This window comes from Pelodiscus sinensis, chromosome 2 (genome assembly GCF_052426305.1).
Source record: "Pelodiscus sinensis isolate ZL-2025 chromosome 2, ASM5242630v1, whole genome shotgun sequence".
NCBI lineage: Eukaryota > Metazoa > Chordata > Testudines > Trionychidae > Pelodiscus > Pelodiscus sinensis.
Window position 1 is genome coordinate 30,406,111 of NC_143053.1, and position 19,541 is coordinate 30,425,651.

Genomic DNA, 19,541 nt, shown 5'->3' on the forward strand with positions numbered 1-19,541 from the left:
ATTCCAATGAATATAAAAGAATTAGCAGCAGAGATACTCTGGAAACTCAATTAAACTTTCTTAATCTGAAAGATTTAATAGCAAAGTATTGATTTTAACTAATTTTTTTATGCATAATTTCTGAACTGCACAGTGGATTCTGGTCAATGCACAAGAGAGAGAAATATCCAAAAAAAAAAAAAAAAAGACTCTTTAATCCAGAAAATGGCTGGTTCACAAAAAGCTTTTGAAATGTTTTGTTTTTCTTCAAAATACAGAATGTAAACAATTAAATACCTTGACATTTTTTGCAAAGCGGAATTTTCCATCTAGCTCAAGTGTGTGTGTCAACTTCATTTTTGCTGGTTTATTTTGCTCTCTTAACATTGCTCATTTTCCACCATAAGCTACAGACTTAATAGATGTTAAGCCTATTTAACCTCAGGCTATGGTGCTTTTAGAGTATAACAACCTAAAAAGAGTCAGTCCTGAATTTAGCCTTTGGCTGTACAGCTGATGTTGTCTCCACCGGTGTCTGCTACATGGAAGAGGAGGAGACTCTGAAAACTATCCCCCATTTTTAATTATCCACATATGTATCTCTGAGGCACAAAAGTGGTGCCACTTCAAATATCTGATGAAACAATCAATCATCCCTAGCTAAGTTTAATGGAGACTCTTTTCCTTTATTCTCATTTCCTATTTTATTTGTTTAGTTGAGAAATTGATTTAACAAAATGTGCAGTTTAGTAAGAAAGCTGAGAATGTCTTGTTTGCAGTCATGTAATACTGCAATCATTCAAGGTGACAAACCTTTGCTTGTAACATTTAATTTTCCTTCAGTTAGGTCAATAAAGTTGAAGTTTGTCATCACGGTATGGTTATTGTGAAGTTACACTTTACAGAGTGAACAAGGATTTTAATTTTTGGCCTCTGATTTTCTAAAAACAATCAGAAAATAACAAAGTTGGTCCCTTAAATCCATGTTTAAGCCAAACAGAGGTCACATTTTGAAGTGCTGAGCACCTAAGGTCTTCCACTGAAATCAGGATGCTAATTTAGATGCCTAACTGAGAACTTAGTTAATGTAATAAAGTGAATAGACGAACACCTAAAATGATTCATAAGCCATGGCATGGTAATTGCAAGCCGTGCCCCTCACAATTTAATTAAAAAACACACAGAAGACAAATATAAAATCCTGAGATTAATACTTTTCAGAAAAATACAATGCCGATTTTATTTAACTATGTTCCAAGGGTCAGACTTCGTGCTGGAAGGGTAAATTAAATACAGTAGTTAATTCCTATTTTCCCTGTTTGGTCCCCATATGTCAGAGAACTCTTCTAAAGGAGTTACAACTCTCACCATCTTTCTGCAGTTTTGCCCAAGAAAGCTTTATTTTACCATGTACATGTTTTGTTAGTCTATAAAGTGCTACCAGACCATTTGTTGTTTTTTTCTTTATTTTACTGTCCTGGTTCCAAAGCTGCTACTGAAGGGATGGGCTGATTCAATGCATTTTCTAAGTGCTTTGAACATATCTCCTTTCTTGTCAGAGCCTCCCGCTTTTGCATTGTGATTCCTATTCCACCATAATTCTCTTGGTGAAAGTGATTTTGCATTTTCTTTGTGCCATTATAACCTCTCTCAGTGAACTTTTTTCTGTCTTTAGTATCTTATCCAAGTGTCTTCTCTGGCTTATGGCAGTACACCTCCATCAATGAATGTAGCCCCAGCAATAAAGTAAACTGATTCACTGTAATTTGCCTCAGTTATTTCTTTCTGTGACACATGTACTTGCCCTTGCAGAACCCCCTTGCCTGACGAGAGGCCAGTTTTCATGATTTTTTTTTTTTTATTTGGGGATACCAAGTGGCAACTTCTGTGAAGAAGAATTAATTTATTTTAAAAACCCATTGAAATGTCTCTTGGAAAAATTCATTATAGCTACAATTCGCAGCTGTCAGAAAATGGTCCATTTCCTGGCAGAGAAAACAAAAACTGACAGATTCAACGTAATCTCTGGGTATTAAGTGTACTGTTGAATTTCTCTCTGTTCAGAGCAATTGATACTATTTCAAAAGAAATAATGACCAAGACTGTTATATTGTTTCATATGCAAAAATAAAAGGGGGAAGTATTTTTGTGAATGATTCAAGCTTAATAAAAAGAAAAAGAATGCAGCTGTAAGGAAGTAACATACGAATCCTAATGTGTTAAAAGACAGGTTGTGTGTAGTTCCAATGAAGTCAGGAACCATTCAGAGTTAGTAAAGGTGGCAGAATCTGAACCTTAAAAGCAGGGGTGGGGGGAAAAGTCCTTTAATAATTAGCCCAATAGTGTAGCATGTCTGAAGCAATTTCACTCTGGAAACATGATGCATATTCATGAATGAAATATTATTTAGTATTCACTCTGTTTTATTATAGATGATCTGATTCTCCTTAAAATCAACAGGACTCTCTTTCATTGATTTAAATGGATCTCTTAGGTTCTTAATTGCCATTTTTTATAACACAGCTGTTTCTTAGCCCTGATTTTCAATTAAGTGCTTGAATTTCAATATTTATCAAAAGCTTTGTTTGAAAGGTACTGATTTTTGATATTTTAGGAAGTGGTTTCTCCTAAATTTGATACTTTACCAAAAAGGCATTTGTAAATGAGAAACTGGTTCCTGGAAAAAAAAAAAACAGTGAAAGAAAAAAAAAAAGAAACAAAACTCCAAGTAAATTGAACATGAGATTAAATCCAGAAACTGTTTCACTTTTGATTTCCTGCCATAGAATGACTATTCATATTCACAGTAATATTACACCCCGACGTTTCCCATTCTTTTACTCTTTATCTTACTTAGCTAACAAACTTTAAATGTTCTCTATGTTTTTAATAGCTCCAGAAACTGCTGAATTACCACTATTTTTATTACATTGAATATTTAAACTTCAATTTGTTGAATGAATAAATGATATGTCACTTTTACAAGAGAATGATAATAAGACTACAGAAAGTAGATATTCCCTATCTATAAGAATCTTACAAGTCTAATGACCTGAGGCATTTCAAAATGCAGTATCAGTGAAAAGCAAAGTCCTGTCTACTCTTTATATTTCATATTATAAAAATCATTGGTCTTCATGTAATGATTAACCAGATAGAGTGAGTTACAGATTGTAGTTATATTTATAACGACAATTTTCAGTTCATTACCTAATTCATCAGACTACACTAAAAATTAAAGGAGAATTTGCTGGCATATTGGTTAGATTATGGGGCATAATGTTCTAAAGGCTGCTGCAGTTTTTCAATATCAGTTGAAGTAGTGGGAAAGTTGCTAATGACTTAAAGCTGTTTGATGTACAGTGAAAATAATTATTGGTGTTTTTATGCCAATTCCAAATAGGTGAAGTATCCAGATCAGAAAAAGTACAAGAGAAATTTGCAGTCAGTCACATAGGATAATCCACAACTAAAATGGGCACAGAGTATGAGCTATAATCTCCATTCAGAGGTAGTCCCATCAGGTATAAGTTAAGGCACCCTGGTAGGTCCTCATGAAGCTTGTGTTCTCCCCTGCCTTTGCCACATTTTTTATTTTTTAGTGGGGAAACAGAGTACCATCAATGCTGAAGCTTTCACAATCATATATTTATATCACAAAATATAAGTAGAATATCTACATTACATTCAAATCTATTTACAGCAAAAAAAATTGGATTGTATGTTTTATTTGAGCCCCAAAAGAATACTGTTTCCATTGACACAAATGAATATAACCTTGCCAAAAATGCATTTGTCTCTGGAAATCACTAATATAAATCAGTGTTCTGCTACCAGTTTTGACAGCCCTCTGAAAATACTTTTGCTACAATATTTTCTGTTTCTTAAATTCAACAGCCCATATTCAAACAAGAGAGAGGGAGACTGTAGGCTACATTGCATGGCACAGCATAATACAATGATAAATCATTAGCACTGCACTTGTATTATGAATAACTATTTAAAAAATAAGGCCTATACCTAGGCATCAATATTTGTTTCAGATGGGAAATACTAATCTTTCACTTTCTGTTGTTCAAAGGAGCTAAAGCAAAACAGCATGGATTAATGATGTGTCTAATCCTAACTAGAGAGCCATACAAATAAACCGATTCTTTTGTTTGTTTTCTTGCCAAACTGACAACATGGAATCAAAATTTGTATCAATCTGAACACTTTTTTTTAAATGAACCAAGCCCAGAATGTGTGTCATTTACTCAAACTGATTGACTACATCTACACTGCGAGCTTCTTGTGCAAAAACTGTTTTGTGCAAGAGGTTTTGCATAGGAGTGCATCCACACTACCATGTGCTTTTGTGCAAGAGCGTTCATGGCAGCATGGATGCTCTCTTGAGCAAGAAACCCCTGATGCCCATCCACACTGCCTTCTTACTCAAGAGGGCTTATTCCTTGTGGGGAGAGGAATAACTCATGTGGAAGAAGCCTCTTTTTTGATTCTTTACTGTAAATGTACTTGCACAAGAACATGCTTGCAGTGCAGATGTTCTGCAAGTTTTTGCACAAGAACAGCTCTTCTTGCACAGAAGCCTTCAGTGTAGCCATAGCCATCTTGCTTTCCACAAATTTCAGTTTGTGAATAGTTTAGAGCATGCAGTGAGCTTTGGGATGCTTGGTCACAGGAAGGAGTTGAGAGATCATGGGAGAAATCCTCAGAATGCTAACATTGGTGTGGATCCTCTTCCACTTAGGAAATTTTGATAGGCACTATATACACTTTTCTACATTTAATTTGTTCAGCCACTTAATACCACTCACTTACGCCACAAGTTAGTTGTAAAATTATAGTGTGACTTCTTATTTAACAGCAATGGCCTCAGAGGTTTTCTATTAGTCACGATTGTATCAAGCTGTGCTTACATTAATAACAAAACAGACATGGCGCAGTTTATTAATGATCCTAATGGTCAAACTGGGTTCCTGCGGTTTAGACTATATCAAAGCATGCTGTGATTTACCGAGGACAGCATCAGAGTCAGAACCAGGGACATGTCTTTATAACCTGTTTGTATCATTCTCTTTTGCAGGAAACTTTGATCAGTGAGCTACAACAGAAAAAGACAACTAACTGAAGGTTTTGGTTTTTTTCCATTTCGAACAATGATCAAGTTTACTGGCACAAGCCTCTTTTTCTATTTCAAAACATGTCTGTAAATCGAATTGCTACAGTCACCATCTGAACGATGGTGTTAAATGAACAGGTAGGAATCAAATTTTAACTTCCCCATCCATATTCTGTTAATCACAACATTTTCCACGTCATACGATCTCAGATTTTCTGCAAAGGCTTTCAGGGTGCTATGCAAAAAAGTGTCTGAGTCATGACCATTCTGAAAGCTATTGGCATAATTTCCCATATTCATTTTTCAGAAATGGACAGTGAGCCACAACAAGGATGAAAACGTATTCATAGTTACATAATAAGTCCACACAGAGGGGGGAAGTCAAGAATCCAGATTGTCAAGTTAAAAGTTTAACACCTTGACCACAGCCTTTCTCCATGCTTCACATCTGTCAGCTATGCTTGCCTCCCTTCAATCTTACTGGACACTGAAGGACAGATTTTGATCAAATTAGACTAGTTTTGCAACAGCATGCTTCTATTTCTCCATTTATGCCAAAGTATGTATGGACAGAATCAGGTCTTCCATGTAATGAGAATATGCCACACAAGTACTTCTAAGTGATTGATCTTGGCTCTTGTCACATGATTTACAAAAAGGTTCTGTATCTGTTTGGCAGGGGTAATACCCGCTGATTCCAGAGATGACAGATACATCTTAAAATAAATAGTCTTATCCAAAACCACCATAAACAAGGATCTAATTGTTCCACCCTGAATCAGGGAGATGGAAATAGTTATGCATAGCAATAGATCAACTGAAGTTAAAGGGACCACGTTTGTGAATAAAGATTCATCCACCCAAATTAATGTTCAATTTGACCCTGACAGAACACCCATTGATTTCTACAACAGAGAGCAGAAAACAAACACCCAACATATAAGATCATAACATTTCCTTCAGCAATAGCCTTTTCAGCCATTGAAAGGAATCTACTGTTGACTCCTTAATAAGTCAATGAACAGTATTTCCTTGTAATCGAATAGCTTGTCTTATTCAATGCCTGAGCACTGTCAATAGCATTCTGAAAGTCCTTAAGGCAAAAAATACAGGTTATTTTTCATAGGAAGGGCTTCCCAGAAAAGTTCCATAGTAGCAGAACCTAGATAGAATGGGTTAGTTTGCCACCCCATAAGGCAGGATCTTAACAATTCCACTATCTCCCTACAGGCAGAAAACAATTTGACAACAACCTTCTATGTTGGCTGCATGAGGCTGAGCATCCTAATCTCTGCCCCTCCAATTTCAAGGGAGCCAGGATGCTTAGACTCTACAGCCTCACCCTACAGTGAACTATTGTTTTGATGTTCCTGACAAAAGTCACTTTTGACAAAACTGAAATATTCCCAATTTTGATTTTGCAGAAATTATGTGTACAGAAAATTCCCAACCAGTTCTAGTAACTGCTTGCAGGTTAATTGATTTTGGCCTGAGAAGCGTAAGGTGTGGATGCCAACGGTGTATATGCATGCTACCTGTACTTATATTCAACTATTTCAGTGTCCAATTTAATTAGTGTTCATTCATTTCCGATGCTGGAAATGACCACTCTAGAACTTTGCATTGTACATTTATTAAGACACAGTACTCAATAAAACACTTTGTAACTAGACCAAGTTCTGTTTCTGAATAGATTTCTGACCTTGTTTTCTTCTGACATGTAAAAGACTTGTAATTCACAAAAGCAATCCTTAACTTCTTGACCCCATCCATGTGATATGTAGTAAGGTAAAAACATTTATAGATGGAAGGATTCAATATATACAAAGAGCCTGTTATGTAGCATAAGGCCAAGACCAATGCATAAGGAACATATATAGTCTCCTTCATAATTTGACATATTTGAAAGAACATAAAAGAGCTTCATTTGTAACTAGGCTTGGGCAACCCCCCAGCAGCCAGTTAATCAGCATCTCAATATTAACCCTTTTAAATCATATATTGGGTGCACATCCTATCACAACAATGTTCCAAAGTAACAATTCACATTTATTTTAGTTAATAGGCTGTGTCTAGACTGCATCCCTTTTCCATAAAAGGGATGCAAATTAGACACATCGCAATCGCAAATGAAACAGGGATTTAAATCCCCCCACTTCATTTGCATAAACATGGCTGCCACTTCTTTCCTGCTCGGAGCTTTGCCGGAAAAAAGCACCAGTCTAGACACGGATCTTTTGGAAAATAAAGCCTTTTCCAAAAGATCCCTTATTTTAAGAGAAATAAGGGATCTTTTGGAAAAGGCTTTATTTTCCAAAAGATCCATGTCTAGACTGGCGCTTTTTTCCGGCAAATCTCCGAGCCGGAAAAAAGCGGTAGCCATGTTTATGTAAATGAAGCGGGGGGGATTGAAATCCGTGCTTCATTTGCAATTGCGTTATGTCTAATTTGCATCCCTTTTACGGAAAAGAGATGCAGTCTAGACACAGCCACTACATTTTACCTACTGTCATGGGGAAGATTCACCAGCATGGCACCTCCAGCTGGTTGCTTTGGGAATTAACTTGTTGTTTCGCTGGATGCTTCCTTCTAGCTCCATGTTTCTTAAACTTTTTAAGACCGAGGAACACCAAACAAAACTAATTTTTCTGAATGAGGAACACCAAGGATTTTTTGTTAAGCAAAAAAAAAAAAAAAGTGTGTGGGGGGAAGGGTTGGGGGAAGTTTGAGAAAAAAGTTGCCTGCCCCTTTAAGGGTGGCCATTTTAAATTCTATTGTTCTCCATGGCACACCGGTGCACCACAGAAAACAATTGAAGACACATTGCTCTAGCTTGTGTCTCCCTGTGTTCCTCTTTGACCACAGTGTCCTCTTCCAGACACTGCCCTCTAGCAGTGCCCACTCCAGTCTCTATGCACCCCCTTCCAGGGGGGCTGATTATTCAGCTGCACACTCCAGGGTCCTTTCCTCCTCAGGGGCCTCCAGTTCTTCTCCCAGGGAACACCCAGTTCCCCTGTATCCACCTTGCCTCACTGACCCACTGCCAGTCTTCATCTAGCCCCTGCTTCAGGTAGACTGCAGTCTGTAATGGCCACTCATCACTGGCAAAGAAGTGTGGACCTACCGCCCCTGCCTACCATGGCTGACTCTCTACAGCCCTAGTAGCCTTGGGCCTTTCTTCAGGCCCTGCAGTCTGGGAGCTTGCCTGTCCAAAGCTTCCCCCAGCTCTGTCTTGCTTCCCTCATCACTGCTCTACCTTCAGGAACCCACCTGCTTCCCTAGCAGTCAGGTCCTTACTGCTCTCTATCCAGAGCAGCAGTCAGTTATCCCTCTCACTGCAGAAGTCCTTCTTTATATAGCCCCCAGCTGGGCCCTCATTAGCCTAAATTGCATCAGCTGGGGCTTTGCTCTCACCCCTTGCTCAGGGCTGGGGTTTGCCCTTACAGGGCCAGTGCAGGGCAAACACCCTGTCACACAACTTACTATTTAAAATAATTTTATAACAAAATGGTATTCAGATACTTAAGACTGGTTTGCTTCAATTATGTTAGTTTTCCTGCTTTATGCAATGTTTGGGAATGCTAACATTTCTTTTTGCATTAATGTTGAATGTTATTCTTCAGATGAATATGTATAATTTCACAACAAGAGCATTTTTCCTGGAAAAGAGGAACATATTTTTTTAAATCAGAAAAATATTTCAATCATCTTATTACTAGAAAAAACAGTCTAGTAAATGATCAGCCCCACCCTCTAGCAATGGATAAATAAAGTGAATAGGTAAGGGGTAAGGAAACAGGACTTTTACACATATTGCTAAGCCATAATACTAGGTAAATAAAAAAATTCAAAGGGCTTGAATTCCCGCTGGGTTTTTTCACTTTTTGGCTTGTAAAACTACAGTGATTGTAATGTTTTATTAAGCACTGGGAATCCTGTTACTTGTGCAATCTGTTGAAATAGACATCTTAAGAAAGTGCAGCAAGTCTGTAAAATTCTCCTCACATTCCTTCTATGTATATACAGTTTATATGGGAGAAGTTTGTTTTCAAGCATAGGTAGTGAAGTATGTATCCAAACACTGTGGCTACGTCTACACTGCAGGTTTTTTGCACAAGAACAGCTGTTCTTGAGCAAAAAATTGCAGAGCGTCTACACTGCACACGCATTTATGTGCAAGTAAATTTACAGTAAAGCATTGGAAAACAGGGCTTCTTCCAGAAGAGTTATTCCTCTCCCTACGAGGAATAAGTCCTCTTGCGCAAGAGCTCTTCCAGGAGAAGGCAGTGTAGACAGGCAACATGAATTTCTTGCGCAAGAAACCCCTATGGCTAAAATGGCCATCAGAGCTTTCTTGCACAAGGGAGAGTCCACACTGCCATGGACGCTCTTGCGCAAAAGCACATCTCTTGTGCAAAAGCACATGACAGTGTGGACACGCTCTTGTGGAAGACCTTCTGCACAAGAACTCTTCCACAAAACAGTTCTTGTGCAAGAAGCCTGCAGTGTAGACATAGCTACTGTGGGTATTTTATGTGTTTCTTTTTGACGAGGTGTAACGCGAGAGCCCGTCCTGCTCCCCGTCGTCTCTGCTCCCCCCCCCTTTACGTAGTCCCCCTCACCACTTGTGCTACCCCACTTCCCTCCTTCCTGTGCTGCGTGCCTCTCCTTCAGTGTTCTGTGCCTCCTTCCTCCTCTGTTCTCCCTTCCTCCTCTGCTCTTTCCTCCTTCTCCGCTCCTTCCTCCTCCGTTCGCTCTCCATCTCCCTCCTTCCTCCTCCTTGCTCCTCCGTCCTTCCCCCCTTTGTCTTCCCCCGTTCCCCCTTTTAAAATCCCCCGCCGGCGTCCGGTCCTGGTGACGTAGGATGCCACGTCACCAGGCTCCTCCCCCGCCATGCGTCCAGGTCCGGTGACGCCAGACGCCACGTCACCGGGCTCCGCCCCCGCCGTACGTGGTCGTCCCGACGTTGCCCCACCCCCGCTGCGCCGCCCGTTATCCGGGCCGCGGCAGAGGAGCAGGCTCTGCAGTGTTGCCGCGCTCCCTGGGTGGTGCCCAGGAGAGCCAGCGCGATCGCGGGCTGAGTGCGGGGCGGGCCGCCGGGTGGGGGCGGCGCGACCTGTCACACACCTCCCCCTCCAGGTTTGCCTGTTCCTCTCCTCGCGTCTCTGGGGTCTCTTCGGGTATTCTGGAAAAAAAGTCTGCGTTCCCGTGGTCCTTCCCCGCCCGGTGGCTCACATTAAACCGGTAGGGCTGCAGCGCCAGGTACCACCTCTGGATGCGGGGGTTGGCGTCCTTCATAGCCTGGAGCCACCGGAGAGGTGCGTGGTCGGTCACCACCGTGAACGTACTGCCTAGGAGATAATATCGTAACATATCAACGGCCCACTTGACCGCCAAGGCCTCCTTTTCTATTGTTGAATACTGCCGCACCCGCGGGAGCAGCTTGCGGCTCACATATACTATAGGATGTTCTTCCTCTCCTTTGCCCTGGAACAATACCGTACCGAGCCCGCGCTCGGAGGCGTCCGTTTGCAAAATAAATGGGCGAGAAAAGTCGGGCTGTGCCAGCACGGGGGCTTGGGTCAGCCGCTGCGTTAGGGTCTCAAAGGCCTGGGCACACTCAGGGTCCCACCGCACCCTCTTAGGGGCCGCGTTCCTGGTTAGATCCGTCAGCTGGGCCGCCACGGTCGCGAAATCGGGCACGAAACGCCTATAATAACTGGCGAGTCCCAAAAACTGCCAGACCTGGCGCTTTGTGCTCGGGGGGGGATAGTTTCGTAGAGCCTCCATTTTCCCGATTTGGGGCCGTATCTGCCCTCCCCCCATCGTGTACCCCAAGTACGACACCTCCCACTGGCCAAACTGACACTTCGCTGGGTTAGCGGTGAGCCCGGCTTCCTGTAGGGAGGATAATACCGCCTCTATTTGCTGTAGGTGCTCGGCCCATGTTGCGCTAAAGATGATTATATCGTCGATATAGGCCGCCGCGTACGTCCCGTGGGGCCGGAGCACTTGGTCCATTAGCCTCTGGAACGTGGCAGCGGCACTGTGGAGGCCGAAGGGCATCCGCTTGAATTGATACAGGCCGAACGGCGTGGAGAATGCGGTCTTCTCGCGGGCCTCCTCTGTCAGTGGGATTTGCCAGTACCCTTTCGATAGGTCAATAGTGGATAAGTATCGGGCATTCCCCAGTCGCTCCAGCAATTCGTCTATCCTCGGCATTGGGTAGGCATCGAACACGGACACTGTGTTGACCTTCCTGAAATCGATGCAGAACCGGGTGGTGCCATCCTTCTTAGGAACCAGTACGATGGGACTTCTCCACGCGCTGCGGGATTCTTTGATCACCCCCCACCGCAGCATTTTGTCCACCTCGTCGCGTACCGTCCCCCACAGTTTCCTGGGCAGCGGCCTGACCGGCTCTCTCACGGGGCGACCGGGTGCGGTCACGATCGGGTGTTGAATCAAGTCGGTCCGTCCTGGTGTCTCCGTCAGGACCTGTGCGAACCTCCCCAAGGTTTCCTGTAGCCCCCTGCTCTGCCCTGGCGTGAGGTCCGGGCCCAGGTGAGGCCGGGCGGCCACTTCTTCTCCCCTCGATTCTGAGACCCACTCCGCCAGGGCCTCCTGGGACCGCCATGCTTTAAGCAGGTTGACGTGATAAATATTGGTTGCCTTCCGCTTCCCGGGCATCCTGATCTCATAGTTCACGTCCCCGACCCTCCTGATCACCTCGAAGGGGCCCTGCCAACTAGCTAACAGTTTAGAGGACTGTTCGGGCAACAGGAGGAGGACCCTATCCCCGGGCTGAAAGGTGCGCAGCCGGGCGCTCTGGTTATAGTAGCGGGCCTGCTTCCCCTGTGCCTCCTCCAGATTACGCTTGGCGAACTCACCCACCCGACATAGCCTTTCCCTGAGCCTCAGGATGTACTGCACTGTCCCTTGTACGCAGGTCTCCTGCGCCTCCCAAGCCTCTCTCACTATATCTAGGATCCCTCTGGGCTGCCTACCATACAGGAGCTCGAACGGGGAGAACCCCGTGGAGGCTTGGGGTACTTCCCTTACTGCAAACAGGAGTGCCGGCAGGACTCGGTCCCATTCTTTAGGCTCCTCTTCCACGAATTTCCGGAGCATCCCCTTGAGCGTCCGATTAAACCGCTCCACGAGCCTGTTGGTTTGTGGATGGTAGACCGATGTCCTCAAGGTTTTTACCCTCAGCAGGCGGCACAGTTCCTTCATAAGCGCCGAGGTGAAGTTCGTCCCTTGGTCGGTGAGGATTTCTCCCGGTATGCCTACTCGTGAAAAGATCTTAATCAATTCGTTCGCGAGCGTGGGGGCGGTTGCGTTCCGGAGTGGTACTGCCTCGGGGTAGCGGGTCGCATAGTCCACTACCACAAGGATATACTGGTACCGGTTCTTTGTCCGCTCCAATGGTCCTACCAGGTCCATAGCGATCCTCTGGAATGGGACATCTATCACCAGCATTGCCACTAGCGGGGCCTTGGCCACCCTCCCTGGTCCCATCTTCTGGCATTCCGGGCAAGATTCACAAAAGTCTTTAGCCGCCCGGTATATGCCAGGCCAGTAGAATCGCTGCAAGAGGCGCTGCACTGTTTTCTCATACCCCAGGTGCCCGCCCCAGGGGTTGCTGTGAGCCAGGTCCAACAGCCGCCTGTGATGTAGCTTTGGTACGACCAGCTGCGTGACCACCTCCCCGTTCTCCCGTCCCTCAGCGATCCTATATAGTCCTGGATCTCAAAGCGTGGGTAGATCCTTTCTCCTTCCGCCCCTGTGGTCGCATTCCCCCATGCTTGCTGCAGTAGGGGGTCCTCCCTCTGTTCCCGGACGAAGTTGGGGGACCACTCCCCCTCCATGCCAGTCGGGCCCTCCCCGGCCCTGGCTCCCGTCTCCCTCATTGGGGCCTCTGCGTCCTCTGTGGCCAAGGCGGCTTGGTCCCCCTGCCACTCCCGGAGGGCCTGCCCGAACCCGCTCCAGTCTCTTCCGAGGAGCACGGGATATATTAGTCCCGGTACAAGGGCGACGTAGGCCCTCCCTTCCGAATCCCCATCCTTTAAGTGCACCCAGGCAGTGGTGTATGGCTCGACTCGCCCGTGTACGCATTGGACGAACACGGGGGGTCCCCGGGGCTCCCTGGGGGAAACTAGGTCAGCTCGGACCAGAGTCTGGCCGCAACCTGAGTCCACGAGGGCGGTGACTACCTGGCCCTCTACTTCCACCTGACGCAGTATCTTTCCCGCGGCCTGGGGCCCCGACCTGTTCTGCCCCGCCATTACCTGCGTAAAGGAGCAGTCCATCAGCGGGCAGTCCCGTTTGAAATGTCCTTCTTGGCCGCATTGGTAGCACGCTCCCCCGGGGCCCCGTGCCAGGGGGGGATTGGTCTTTCGCTCCTCCAGGGCGGCTGGGCGGGAGGTTGGCTCTTCCCTCACGGGTTGGCTCCACACTGGTGCTAGGCGTCTGCCCCCAACGCGGCCGGAGCTGAGGGGGGCGCCCGGGCCCCTTGCCTCCCCTTGCCAGGGTGGGGGTCTGGTCTCTCTTGATGCCCCGCTGGAGTGTTCCCTCCGGGACCCGACTCCTTCCCTGCCTTCCTCGGCTGACATATAGTCCTCCATCAGGGTTACCGCATCGGCTAAAGACGTAGGGTGGTGCCGTCTCACCCACCACTGTCATTCCCCCGGAAGGATGTGTAGGAACTGCTCCAAAACCACCTGCTCCGCTACCTGGGGCCCTGACCGCTGCTCGGGCTCTAGCCAGCGCCAACCCGCCTCTCTGAGCCCTTGCGCCACGGCTCGCGGGCAGGCCCCCGGGGCGTATTTTTCCTGCCGGAACCACTGTCTATAGGTCTCTGGGGTGACCCCTAGCTGGTCCAGGATTGCCTCTTTTACTTTATAATAATGTAGGGCGTCTCGCGGGTCTAGACTCCGATAGGCCAGCTGAGCTGGGCCCGTGAGGTACGGAGCTAGCAGCGTAGCCCAATGTTGCTCTGGCCACCGGGTGGCCGTGGCTACCCTCTCAAAAGTGACCAAAAAGGCCTCGGGGTCATCGGCAGGGCCCATTTTAGTCAACCTTACGGGGAGCTGAGCTAGGGCCCTGCCTTCCGCCCCTTCCCCCACGACCGCTGGGGCTGGCCCCTGGCCCGCATTTTCCCACTGTCTCACCCAGTGGTCCTGTTGCGCCCGGAACTGCTCAGTCACGTCGCGCAGTAGTTGGGCCTGCTGCTCCCGATGCTGTGTGGTCAGCTGCTGAAGGAGGGCCGTCTGCTGTTGTTGCTGCTGGTGTTGGTTATCCATCAGCCATTTGAACACGCCGGCAGCGTCCATGGCTCCGCGCTGCGCCCGGTCACAGCTTTGCTGGGCTGCTCGTCCTGGTACACCGTCACCTCTTCCACCCGTGGGTTTTTTTTTTTTTTTTTTTTTGGTGAGTTGTTGTTGGGGTTCTGTGATTTTAGCTAGAGTTCAAGTACCCACATTCTCCACCACATGTAACGCGAGAGCCTGTCCTGCTCCCTGTCGTCTCTGCTCCCCCCCTTTACGTAGTCCCCCTCACCACTTGTGCTACCCCACTTCCCTCCTTCCTGTGCTGCATGCCTCTCCTTCAGTGTTCTGTGCCTCCTTCCTCCTCTGTTCTCCCCTCCTCCTCTGCTCTTTCCTCCTTCTCCACTCCTTCCTCCTCCGTTCGCTCTCCATCTCCCTCCTTCCTCCTCCTTGCTCCTCCGTCCTTCCCCCATTTGTCTTCCCCCGTTCCCCCTTTTAAAATCCCCCGGCGTCCGGTCCTGGTGACGTAGGATGCCACGTCACCAGGCTCCTCCCCCGCCGTGCGTCCGGGTCCGGTGACGCCAGACGCCACGTCACCGGGCTCCGCCCCCGCCGTACGTGGTCGTCCCGACGTTGCCCCGCCCCCGCTGCGCCACCCGTTATCCGGGCCACGGCAGAGGAGCAGGCTCCTGGGTGGCGCCCAGGAGAGCCAGCGCGATCGCGGGCTGAGTGCGGGGCGGGCCGCCGGGTGGGGTGTGGGGGCGGCGCGACCCGTCACACGAGGTATACTTTGAGAAAATGCAAATCAAGTTATTATTTCCCATAGAAGTCAATGACAAAACTGTCACTGACTTCCATGAGAATAAGACTGAGCATTTAGACAACAGAAATGAGCAAAGAAGCACGCCAATCCAAAAAGGAAAGAAAATACTAATAGCCTAACCCAGTAACCTCAACCCACCATGGCTGTGTCTAGACTGGCAAGTTTTTCTGCAAAATCATCTGCTTTTGTGGAAAAACTGGCCAGCTGTCCACACTGGCTGCTTGAATTTCCACAAAAGCACTGACGATCTCCTGTAAGATTGTCAGTACTTTTGCGGAAATACTATGCTGCTCCCATTCGGGCAAAAGTCTTTTTCCAAAAAACTTTTGCGCAAAAGGGCCAGTGTAGACAGCAGAGATTTGTTTTCCACAAAAGAGCCCCGATTGCGAAAATAGCGATCAGGGCTTTTTTGTGGAAAAGCGCGTCTAGATTGGCCACCGACGCTTTTCCGCAAAAAGTGCTTTTCTGAAAATGCTTTTAACAGAAAACTTTTCCATTAAAAGCATTTCCGGAAAATCATGCTAGTCTAGATGTAGCCCATGTGTCCACCCCATTCCTCAGCTCTTCTCCCCACACAAAAAGCCTAGCTAGAAATAGGGCTTAAGGCACAACTCCAGATTGATAAATTATGTCTGTTTTGGATCAAGGGAAAGAATAAGGTACCCTCTGAGTACCTTTCATAGATGCATAGATAGCCATTCTAATTTCATTATTATAGATTTTATCATTTAAGATTTCCCCCACAACACAGAACTGTATGCAAAATCATTAGTGCACGACTATGTTAAAATATTTAGTTCAATCAAAATACAGTACAAAGACAATTATAATAAATTGAACAGTGGAATTAAGTTTAAAGCACAGCTGCTACAGCTCTTTAGTGCTGCTCTCCCAGTATTCCAGGTAAACCACCTCTACAAGGGCAGTAGTTAACTGTGTTGAGAGTATAGCCTGATTTACACATGCACTTTACAGTGCTATAGCTTTCTACACTTGAGGTGCATGTGGTTTTTTTTACATCTCTGACCCAAATAGTTGCAGCACAGTAAAATAAGAGAGTAGAACTTGGCCAATATTTCATATGACAATTAGTTTATATGCACCTGATCTCATACTTGATGTAAAGTGACAATTGAAAGCAATTTACATAGACAGATCTTGATTAAATATAATTACGTTAACCAGGAAACATTCTGAGTAAATTAATCACAATGTAATGCCATTTTAGTATTACAGAGTTCCAATATTCAGGAAAAAAGAAATCATCACATTTTAATTAATACAATTTACCCTTCTGTTTGCAAATGTTGAATTATGTTAGGTTGAATTAATTAAATTTTAGCTCCTCAGTTAATGATTCACTGGACGTTAATTATGCAATATTGCAGGGGTAATGCAACCTATTAGTCTAATAATGTTCAAATTTCACTGTGATGGCTGCATGCTCTAAACCAGAACTATAAAGTCTATCATTGGGTCTATTCATACACTAAAAATAAAAAGACCTATCTTTATGGTAAGAAACTCAGATGTTTGTACTTTCAGAGTACAACACAGTACAGTCTCCAAAAGCGTTGACTCACAGCATTACGTCCTGGAGCATAGCTTTGACAAATAAAGAACTGTATATATTCATATAATGCAGGGGACATTTGATTTTTCCTTCAGTTCCATTGTGGCATTACCACACAACAAGTATGAGACAGGATATAATTGTACTGACCCACAAGCAGATATATCTAAGACTGACTTGCAACTCAGAACAATTCTGTTTCCGACTTCCTTTCTCTATCTGTACCATCACTCTACCTGGTACAATCTAATTCTGACTCCACACCAGCAGTGCTCTGCTGATGCTATTTGGTAAATAGAGAAAAGGCTGGACTCAGTCACCATTCCTCTCCTCTCCTCTCCCCTCTATCTACCTGGAAGGGGAAAGAGAATGATCATCTTGAAATGTGAATAGTCCACACAGGAGTAACAGGTGGACGAGGAGTAACAGTTAATTCGAGGGAAGGGTTTTGGATCGGACTACCGCATCTACACGCAGCGAGTTAATTCGGGCTACTGGCTTTTTAAAATGGTGACCAGCCGTGAATATTCTAATCAAGTGCAGGATATTTAAATCCCATGCTTCGTTAACAACTTCGGTATGCTTCATTTGCCTCCCTAGTCCGAACTAGGGGGCAAGCATAGACATACCCTGGGAGAATTCATCAGAATATTCTAATATTATACTCTACATATACCAGTTATACAGGAATATTATTTTTCTTCATGAGACCTTTATAGTAAAATCTACATCAACACTCCAACATAGATATGTTTGAAAAATAAAGACTAATAGATCACTACTGGACTAAACACACTGACTATTAATAAACCCAGACCAACAGGGATTTATGGTAGAAAGCCACGCAGAAAATAGCCGGCTGCTGTATATATAATAGGTGCATACAACATGGGAAACTTTAAAGGAAAAATAGATCAATAACAATACCCTGGATTAACAATAAAAACAATGGCTTTCATAGATTAAAATGAGAGTCTTTATTATGACAGTCCCCATTAGGTGTGTTTTTATAAGAAACTTTCTTTTTTTATCAAAAACGAAAGCAATTAATATTTGCTTAATGTTTTACAAAGAGTGAATGAATGGAGACCACCTTCTTGTTCCTCACAGCTACCACTAATATTGTGGGAGCCTGGAACTGTGTTTCTTAAGACACTGAAACATGCATTGATTATAGCAGTTTGAACATTAATATTGATTTGGGTTTGGGCAATGGTTTCTATCTTCATCTGATTTACAGATATATCTAGCACCATGAACACCACTCAGCCTCTGTAAAAATTCATGGTATTAGTCACTTTAAAATAAGAAAAAGTCTGTGCAGCCTCTGCTACACAAGTGTTTCTCTTCTCTTTGCTTTGTGAATAATAATTTCTCCTAATTTTACTTCAAATTGGATTTCTATTGCCTTTAACACGTACTTCAAAAAGTTGCAACTGACATACCAGAAGACTGTAATGAGCAATGCTCAAACTGATGGACATACTAAGATTAACTGTTCACAAACACTGGCATGAGTGACATTTTTTATATGGAAATGTTCCATTTAGCAGTCTAGGCTTATATCATTCCAGCAAGAAGACCAATCTCAAAACTCTGAAAGTGAATTCTGGGTATTTGAATAAAACAAGCAAATGGTCATTGTAAGGAGTTTAGGAAAAATCCATAACTCAGATATGTTTGTAAAAAAGTTCTTGTTATGTGCAAGCCAAACCTTTTAGTCCTCATCCAGGAGTCTTCATGGGTATGTGCTCTCAGGTCCTAGTTTCACTAACAGAAGGAAGCAGCATTTGTCTAGGAAGTGGATTCCAGAAAGTTTCCTTCAGCTCTTCAAGGCAGCGGAGGTCAGAGTTGTGCAGAAGAACCTAACCAGACTCACCTAGCAAATCTATCTCCCGAACAGTGCAGGATTATTTTAGATTTTGAAAATCAGTTATTCTTCCACTTATACAAGTATTACATAGTTTTAACTCCACTCAGGTCAATACCACTGTTTTTTTTCTAAAATTTGATGAAATTGAAGAGAGAAATAGATCTTTGATCTAAGATAAACATGTGTGCATGAAATTAAGTTCTGAAGCTTATCGTTACAAGCCAGTTTAAAAAACCACCTTGAAAGGGAGGCTGGAGAACTTAATTTCATTTACAAGTTTGATACCTGCAACAGAGGTCTATATAAAGACCTTTAATGGATGACCGGCTACATTCCGCATCCTAATGATGTAAAAAACCAAGAACAGGGTACTTAAGAGCACTTAGTTCCACTCTATCAGTTTCATTTAGCATGGACACTCTAACTAACAATTCTCCCTCCCCTTTTTTCCCATTCTTTTCCTTCTCTTCCCCACAGCCACTCTCTTTCTCTGCTATTTATTTGGAAAATAGACCCTTTACTCTATTCATCTGAAGAAATGGGTTGTGCCCACAAAAGCTCACGATACCATCTACATTTTTTTTAGTCTCGTAGGGTATGTCTAGACTGCATCCCTCTGTCAGCAGAGGGATGCAGATAGGTAGGTTGACATTGCAAATGAGGTAGGGATTTAAATATCCTGTGCCTAATTTGCATAAAAATGGCCGCCGCATTTTGCCAACTCAGAACTTTGTCGGCAAAAAGCAGCAGTCTAGAGGGGGATCTGTCAAGAAAGAAAGCCTTTTTCGACAGATCCCTTATATCTCCTGCAAGAAGGTTTACAGGAGCTGTCAAAAAAGGCTTTCTTTCTCGACAGATCGCCCTCTAGACTGCCGCTTTTTTCAGACGAAGTGCTGAGTAGG

The 19,541-nt window shown here is 44.5% G+C and overlaps 1 long non-coding RNA gene across 1 annotated transcript in view; it reads left to right on the forward strand.

Annotated features, from left to right (window-relative positions):
- Window positions 1–19,541, forward strand: part of LOC142826699 (uncharacterized) — a 60,957-nt gene that overhangs the window by 16,375 nt on the left and 25,041 nt on the right. Inside the window, exon 2 of the long non-coding RNA XR_012900903.2 lies at window positions 5,066–5,239. This is a non-coding gene — a long non-coding RNA (uncharacterized LOC142826699). The remainder of the gene's footprint in view (window positions 1–5,065; window positions 5,240–19,541) is intronic.